Here is a 7,939-nt window from a genome sequence, read left to right as displayed (position 1 = left end):
GATAGAGCAGCTTGGCACCCAGACACGCTCACCATCAGAGGCCTTCGGGCATCAATCATTCCTGCTGAGGCTGTCAGAAAAAAATTAGGCTGGTGGCCAGCAGGCAGGTGCTGAACTAGCCAAAGGGAGATGAGCCTTAATGCTGGCCAACCTGTTGTCATCCTCGCACAATTACCAGTACAATTGGCCACAAGGTAATGACAGCTTGATTGTAATTCCTCTCATACACATACTCCACAGATGAGTCAGTTGCCATTTTGGGGGCATGTTGGATGAGAAAGCTTTACAATTACTTCCATAAAAGTCAGCATTGCTGTAGCTACAGATGCTTAAAAAGTACTCACCCTTGTTGGAAGTTTTCATGCTTTACTGTCTCGTAATAGTGTTAATGGCGTCTCTGTCTCAGCCACTCTGCCCCACGTCACTTGTTTCTGCACTATATAACCTCAGCAAGAGGGTAGGATCACAGCGTTGCATACATGTTTACAACACATAACATTTTTAAGATGTAACGAGTAAAAAAATGAACATTATCAACATGTCTGAAGAAACAAAAGTTTTGACGTTATGTCAAATACATCTACAGTTGCACAGATATCTACTGACGTTAGCATGCTAACCAGCTAAACCCAGCCCGTCCTGTCTCCTAGTATCACTGTGTACTCGTTCTCTCACAATCTTTGTCAAAGTACAGTACAGTTCCATAAATGGGCACTTATGTTCCCTCTAGAAGCACGCAGTTTGCCTACAGCATCCAGTTTCCAAGGTAACTTCCAAAGTAATCTTCTGGTGACTTTTTGTGCAATTTACTCTGAAGCACTCTTGGCTAATTTTGACTATGTGAAATACGTATTACCTGTAGGAATGACGTACTGTATACTGAAGCAATTTATACCGTGAGAAATGTTTTCAAAAATGACTCGATTTAAGGAGCACTCTGCAAGACATGCTATTGCTATGTCCTATCAAGGTTAGCCCGTCCTGTCTTCTAATTTGACTTTGTCCCTGCAAGAGGCGATGGACGATTACCCCATGGTTTCAGCTGGGAGATAAATGCCAGCTTTTAGTGTAACTACTGAACTGAATAAACTCACATAATGTCAAGAAATGAAACACTACTTACTTTTTTTCTTACTAAACAGAAAAATACAACCGTACAACTTCTGAATATTCGTTTCTTAGTTTCTCGCACACAGTCTTTGTCTGTCGTTCCACAGTCACCTCAGGTTTGGTCGTAATAAATCCTTAATTCAAAGAGTAAGATGTGAAAGTATTCCGGCTCTACGCTCCAACCCTCTCATCTCTAATGCTTCTTCTGTCCCCGTCTGCTGTGTCTTCTTGTCCCTGAAGTCATAGTCCTGGTCAGATCCACAGTAAATCACCTCCATACTGTATCCCCTGTCCTCAAACTGACATCTGGCAGTCTTGGAGACTGTTCACAATTTCAGTGTCCAGACGTGTTCACTATCAGGCTGCCAGATCCAGTTGAGCTCGGTCCTGTCACCCGTGGTGATCCGAGGTATCGATCCAGGCAAACTGCAGGGCCACTGGCGCTAGATCTAACTGAGCCATGAGCTAATTAGCCAACGGTAGTTAGCTACAGCCAAGGATAGCTTGCAAAGAGCAGCAGTTGTGAGTTACTCTGATGATGCTGAGCCCTGACACTCCCCAACAGAATTTGAAATATAAAGTACATGTTTGCATAAGTATTCAGCCCCTCCAAGTCAGTTCAGTGTACCTTGGCAGCAAATACAGCACATCATGGCGCTGCAGTTTTTCCTCATCTTCAAAAACTGCTCAAGCTGTCAGGTTGCATAGGGGATCTTAAGTGAACAGCACTTCTCAAGTCCAGCCACAAACTATCGACTGGATTGAGATGTGACTCAGGTCTGACTCAGTCCCTCCAGAACATTAACATAGTTGTTTATAAACCATTGCTGTTACTGCAACGCTTTGGCTTTAAAGATTGGACTTCCCAGATTTATTTATACCACAATCGATTGAAACCCTTCCATTACTCACAGCTGATCTCCATTTATTTCATTATGCGAGTTCTGAAAAACCAAATGGCTGCATCAGTGATGATTCAGGTGTGTCTAATGAAGGGGAAAAACCTGTCTTTTGCCTTTGTAATTTATTTGGATCTTTTTTCACTTTGCCATTAAAGTGTTTTTTAATGATCGGTATTTTTTTATTACAATGTTGTAAAACTTTAAAACCTGAGTGTGAAATTCTGTTTTCATGGCCGCATGCATGCAACAGCTGACAGATAATTGGATTTATTAGCATAATGACGGACTTAATGAGCATCAGCACTGACTCCAGAGAAACTTAATAGATTTGTGGTCTGATTTAACAAAAAATGTTTTCTTTCTTTCTTTTCCTTCCTTTCTTCCTTCCAACTTCCTTCCTTCCTTCCTACTTTGTTTGTTTGTGTTTTTCCTCCTTTCTTGTCTGTTTTGTTCGTGTTTCCTTCTTTCTGTCTTTTTTGTACGTTTGCTTTTTGTCTTTCTTTCTTCCTTCCTTTCTTGTTTGTTCGTTTATGTTTCTTTGTTGAGGAGGGAATCTAAAGGTAGGACCCTTCAACCGTCAGTCATTATTGGACGAGAGGTCTTCCTAATTTGAGATAACATATGAGATCAATGAAATAGGCAAGACTGTCGTTGAAGGATGAGCTCATGAAATTGGAAAACACCTCACAGGGATTATTTTGAGCATGGCTGCCTTCGTGCACTCTCACAATAAGGTATTTCTCGTGGTGTGTTAATAACCTGACTCATGATCGAAGTCATCTGGCTTACTGTGGGAAAAGAGTTAATATATCTTAAAGCAAACTTTGACACTTTCAAAGTAATAACAAAAAAGGTAATTAACATTACAAACTGCACCTGTGTGTAAACAGGTCTGTCTCTTTTTCCATACCAGCACTCTTATTGAACTGGCAAAGATTATGGAGATTAATTGCATCAGGATACCAGTCGCCTATGTGCTGTTGTCTGAGAGCCAGAGGAAGATTTGTTTGGATCATACATCATCATACGCTATTCACCACTGCCTCGCATAATCACTTTTTTTTATCTTCTTTGCTGCACCACAGGAAGTAACTTTTTGGCCGTGCCGCTGAACTTAACTGCAGAAAACAACACCTGGGCAATTACTTTAGATGTTAAATCACAAGTAACGAAGGCATGTCACGCACTTACACAAAATAGATAGTTTATCCTGCACCGTCAACTCGCTGCATTTTAGGAAGCTGACATTATGCAGAATCTGCACTTTCTTTTACTGAATAATTGGTCTATTATTTGCTGCATGGTTTTGGATGATAAATATGTTTTTGTATAAGAGCAGAATATTAGACCACAGTGTACCACTCAGAGGTAAAGTATGAGAAACACTGGATTCTTTCTATTAACACTGGATCATACATGAAAGCACAATTAGTGTCTCCTTATCATTCAAGATCGGAGGCCAAATCATGGGAATAAATGTGAGATTAGATGTTGCTAATGAGTTGGTGTCAAATGTATTTACACCACAGTGAACCTCTATGTTGAAGACAAATGTCCCGGACAATATTAGGCAGCATCTCGTTTGCTGAGCTCAAGCTCGCAGTGCAAGGGGACTGTGGGGATTTGGTCAAGGAAGTAATTGGACACAACAACAAACAAAAAATTGATCACAGCTGTTGTAATTAGGAGAAATATGGGGGCAATCAATTTTTTTCATGTTTCAGGCTCGATGCTTCGTCACCCACAGTAACCGCGTACCAATGTAAAGGATAGTAAAGTGTGCTAATTACAGTGTGATCCTCTAATGGTACACTGTGTTTAAAATGATTAGGCAATATCTCTGGATAATGAACCAAAAGACTCTGATCTCAATTATAGTACGAGTTTTTTAAAAAACTAATGACTATAGCCGTTTCAAATAGAATATACTGTATATTATCCCTTTATATACAATATATTCTATTTGAAACGGCTGTAGTCATTAGTTTTTTTTCTGTATGAAAGTTATTGGAGAAGGGAGGAGGACTGAATCTTCTGTTTTATTAAAAGCTAAACTTTTCCCAGAGTTAATAATATCTTTCTTGGACTCTTCCCTTGAAATCTGTAATACCTACCGCCATTATCTCCAAGCAAGAGCACATATTTATGGCAAACATAACAAGAGTTGGTGAAAATACAGCGACTCTAATGTTAAATAAACAGTTGTTACGCTCAAAGAGTGAACCGGACAGGGGCGCCAGCTCCGTGGCTGCTGATTGGCTCAAGTGTCGCAATATTTCTCCCCCTACAGATTCCAATTAGTTCAAATAAATATCAATGAAATTAGTTGATGATGTAGTCTGAAATGTTTGAGTCATAATCAAAACAATCACATGATGCAGAGTCACATGGCCAGGCAAGTTGGAGACATTTTCTAGAGACAGCCGAGCCAAAAAGTGCAGCTTTAAATATTAAAACACATTAATTATGATCTTAAGAACTGTAAAAGAAGAACACCACTACATGTGAACATCCTGCATTCAAAACCTTACTTAAACTGGCAGTTGAAACCTTTTTTTAATTAAGTAAATACTGAGTGCACAGTGTAATTGGCTGTAGAGAAATGACACCGTCCGTGTTTGTTTCCCTGGAAAAATTAAGGATGAACTACAGAACAGGAAGCTCCCCAGGTAGCTGGTAATGAAGTCGAAGAAGAAGAAGAAGAGCTGTAGAAACCAAGGTGAAACAAGAGCAAACAGACAAACCCTCCCTCAGTGGAGAGCACACTAGTGTCAAAGTCTGTTCCCTGGTTGGTATGTGTTTCTCCTTCCCACTGGGACTCGAGCTGGTTCATTCTTTCGAGTAGATCAGTAAGTTACCGGGTATTTTACTCCTTCTTTTCAGAGCTCTGAGATCAAGTTTCTTGGGTCAAATTGGGATTCTTACGGTTGTTTTTTTGCTTTGAACTGTAGCCAGGCTGCTAGCGGCAGACATGTTGATAACTTTACGCCAACAGTAATACAACAGGAGGGAAATTTAAAAAGTTTTTCACAAACATTCAAAATCATCTGGTGATGCATGGTTTTAATGTACAGTACTTGAGTAAATGTGCTTTGTTACGATCCACCGCTGTCGGTCCTCTCTCTGTTATGATGCACATAATAACGGTGGAGGCCACTGTCGGCAATCGTGAAAAGTTATGTGTTCCACCAGTAAAGTTCATTTATTGTGACTATAAACTGACGTAGTGGCTCTAAGGGTTGATTTTGATGTGAAAATAAAGCGCTGATACAGAGATTGGACACAATGAAACACATGTTTATCACCCATAGCACTGCACACAAAAGACTTATTGTTTTTGCAGTTAACCTCGCAAGGCAAATGTGAAATAAAATAAAAATCTGCACCCCCACATGCACCCCTAATAATTCTCACACACTCCCTAACTAACAAGATTTGACAAGCATAAGTCATGATCCAGTATATTTTGGAATTCATTAATATCTAATGACATACAGCCTAATTTCATCATATCTCCGAGTTTCCAGAGGTATTGAAGGAAGTGAAGGAAATAATCCCTATCTCAAATGGCAGGCAGAAAACCATTAAAATCCAGCTTTGATTGATCCATTTATTAACTTAAGTCATACTGAAGTTTTTTTGACGATGAAGTTGGGAGACGCCGCTTTATCACGTGCATTCAATGAGTCATGGATTAACTGGCACGTGTCACAGTATCGAGGTGAGGAAAGGATAAAGCATCAGGCCGGGGTGACGACAGAAATAGACCTGGTGTGGACTTCGATTTCTCCGACTGTGGTGATACACGACCGTCTCACAGTTATAGAGCGCTTGTCTCCATCTGTTGTATAACTCCAGACACGCCAGATGTCACATCAAGATGGATTATGTATTCTTTAGCCGCTGCTGTTTGTTATTAGGCACTATAACACCAGATCGCTCCAACATTTTTATGTCTGCGAGGGCGCAACTGAACCTCTTGTTCTCATTTTAGTCAATTTACATGTGTGAACAGTTCTTGCACCTGCTGCATATTTCAAAAAGACTATTAAAGTGTCAAATTAAAGTTATTATTGTCTGGGATGTTGACATTATGTAAATTATGGGCTAGACGAGAGCACGGTGGGATGTTTATAAATCTTCAAAGCTGTCTGTTGTCTACACCGAGCAACGAGACCAAATGCACCGTGACTGAAGAAATGTGCAAGGTGAGATTTGATCCCAGAAGCGAATCAAATGGTTCAGATTCTGGGTATTGACTGCTTTTTGGAAGCTTAATATGAGATTTAATAGGCCCAGGCAGAGAGAACAACTTACATTTTTCATGTGGATTGGTTCTCAGGGGTATTTATTCATGTTTGGACAAGCTGACAAACCTACATGAATTTTTATAAACAATGTGTTGTGGTCGCTACAACTCGAGTGTCTCTGCGGGTCATTTTGGGTTGGATTGTTACTTCTGCAGCGGTGGGCCGAAATGGATTTCTCTCAAAATGAAACACAGACTTACCTGCTCTGCTTGGAGGAAATAGGCTCTACAGTACTGCTCCTTAACAGTGCAACTCATATAGATCAATTCTCCCTGAACATCATTAACAGTTTATCATAAAGAGCACTCAAAGGCAGATCGCAGGGTCGGTATAATTCAGACAGGATGCAATTAATACACCAGGAGAATAAATTAGCTTTGACTAGATTAGATTCAACTTTGTCAAAGTACTGAGACAAGAAAATGCATCCAAGTACAAGTGCAAAAAGCAATGAACCGCAGAGTAATGCACATATGTGAAGGAGTAAGAGTAGAGGAGTTGCACTGGGCAGGTATAACTTAAAATCTAATATATAGGGCAGGGGTGAGTATAAGAAATCCTAATAATATGTCAGATGAATAAGCTGGAGGTCTGATGTGAATACGCTGTATATACTATAGATACATACAGTATAGGCAGTGGTATCTCTGTGGTGCAGAGTTCAGCAAAGTGACAGCCGAGGCCAAGAAGCTGTTCCTGAGCCTGCTGGTCCTGGAACAAAGATTACTCCCAGAGAGGAGGAGGGCGCACAGTCTGGAGCCAGGGTGAGAGGTGTCCCTGACGAGGCTGCGCGCCCTCCGCTGACACTGCTTGTGCTCGACAGCCTCGATTAGTGGGAAGTGAAGTACCGCTGATGCTTTGGTTTTCAGTGTAACAGGGACAGGTTTGTTTGCTGTCTCGCTGAGAATTTGATGGAGGGTTTATATCAGTTTGGTCTCCCTGCATTGAGTGGATAGACCGGTCGAGTGGCAAGACTCTCACCTAGACATTACATTTATTCAGCGCTAATTTGCAACAGCAAGTGTTCTGCCACCCTGACTTGCATATAGGCATAAATAGAAAACATTGATTTGAAGTGTTTGCCATGTTGCAAAATGTTGCTACTGCATTTAATAGAAAAATGCTCAACATATTTTACAGCTTTGACTTGTAAAGTGCTGCTTTGAGCGGTCCCTGGGGCTAACGTGAAGCTAACTGTTGGTGGTCAGTCCAAACCAAACGCTGGCTGCTTGTCAGAATACGGCGTCACAATCTCTTTTTCTATCAGTGGTCAATAGAAAATTGGAATGCAGACTTTCGGGTTGTTAAATAACATAATTTAAAGCAATAAATCCTCACATTAGAGAAGCTTGAAATGAAGTAGCGTTAAACGTATACCACTGGTACATCAGATGTGATTTTAAAGGTCCACTTTGTTGGATTTCGGTGGATCTATTCACAGAAATTGATTATAATATTCATAATTATGTTTTCATTAGTGTATAATCACCTGAAAATAATGATTGTTGTGTTTTAGCTTCATTAGAATGAGCCTTTTACATCTATAGCGGGAGCGGGTCCTCTTCCACAAAGTACGTTTGTACAGTAGCCCAGAAAGGACAAACAAACACTGGCTCC

The sequence above is a fragment of the Pagrus major genome, chromosome 7 (genome assembly GCF_040436345.1).
Source record: "Pagrus major chromosome 7, Pma_NU_1.0".
NCBI classification, from domain to species: domain Eukaryota; kingdom Metazoa; phylum Chordata; class Actinopteri; order Spariformes; family Sparidae; genus Pagrus; species Pagrus major.
Note: the sequence above shows the minus strand (reverse complement) of the source record.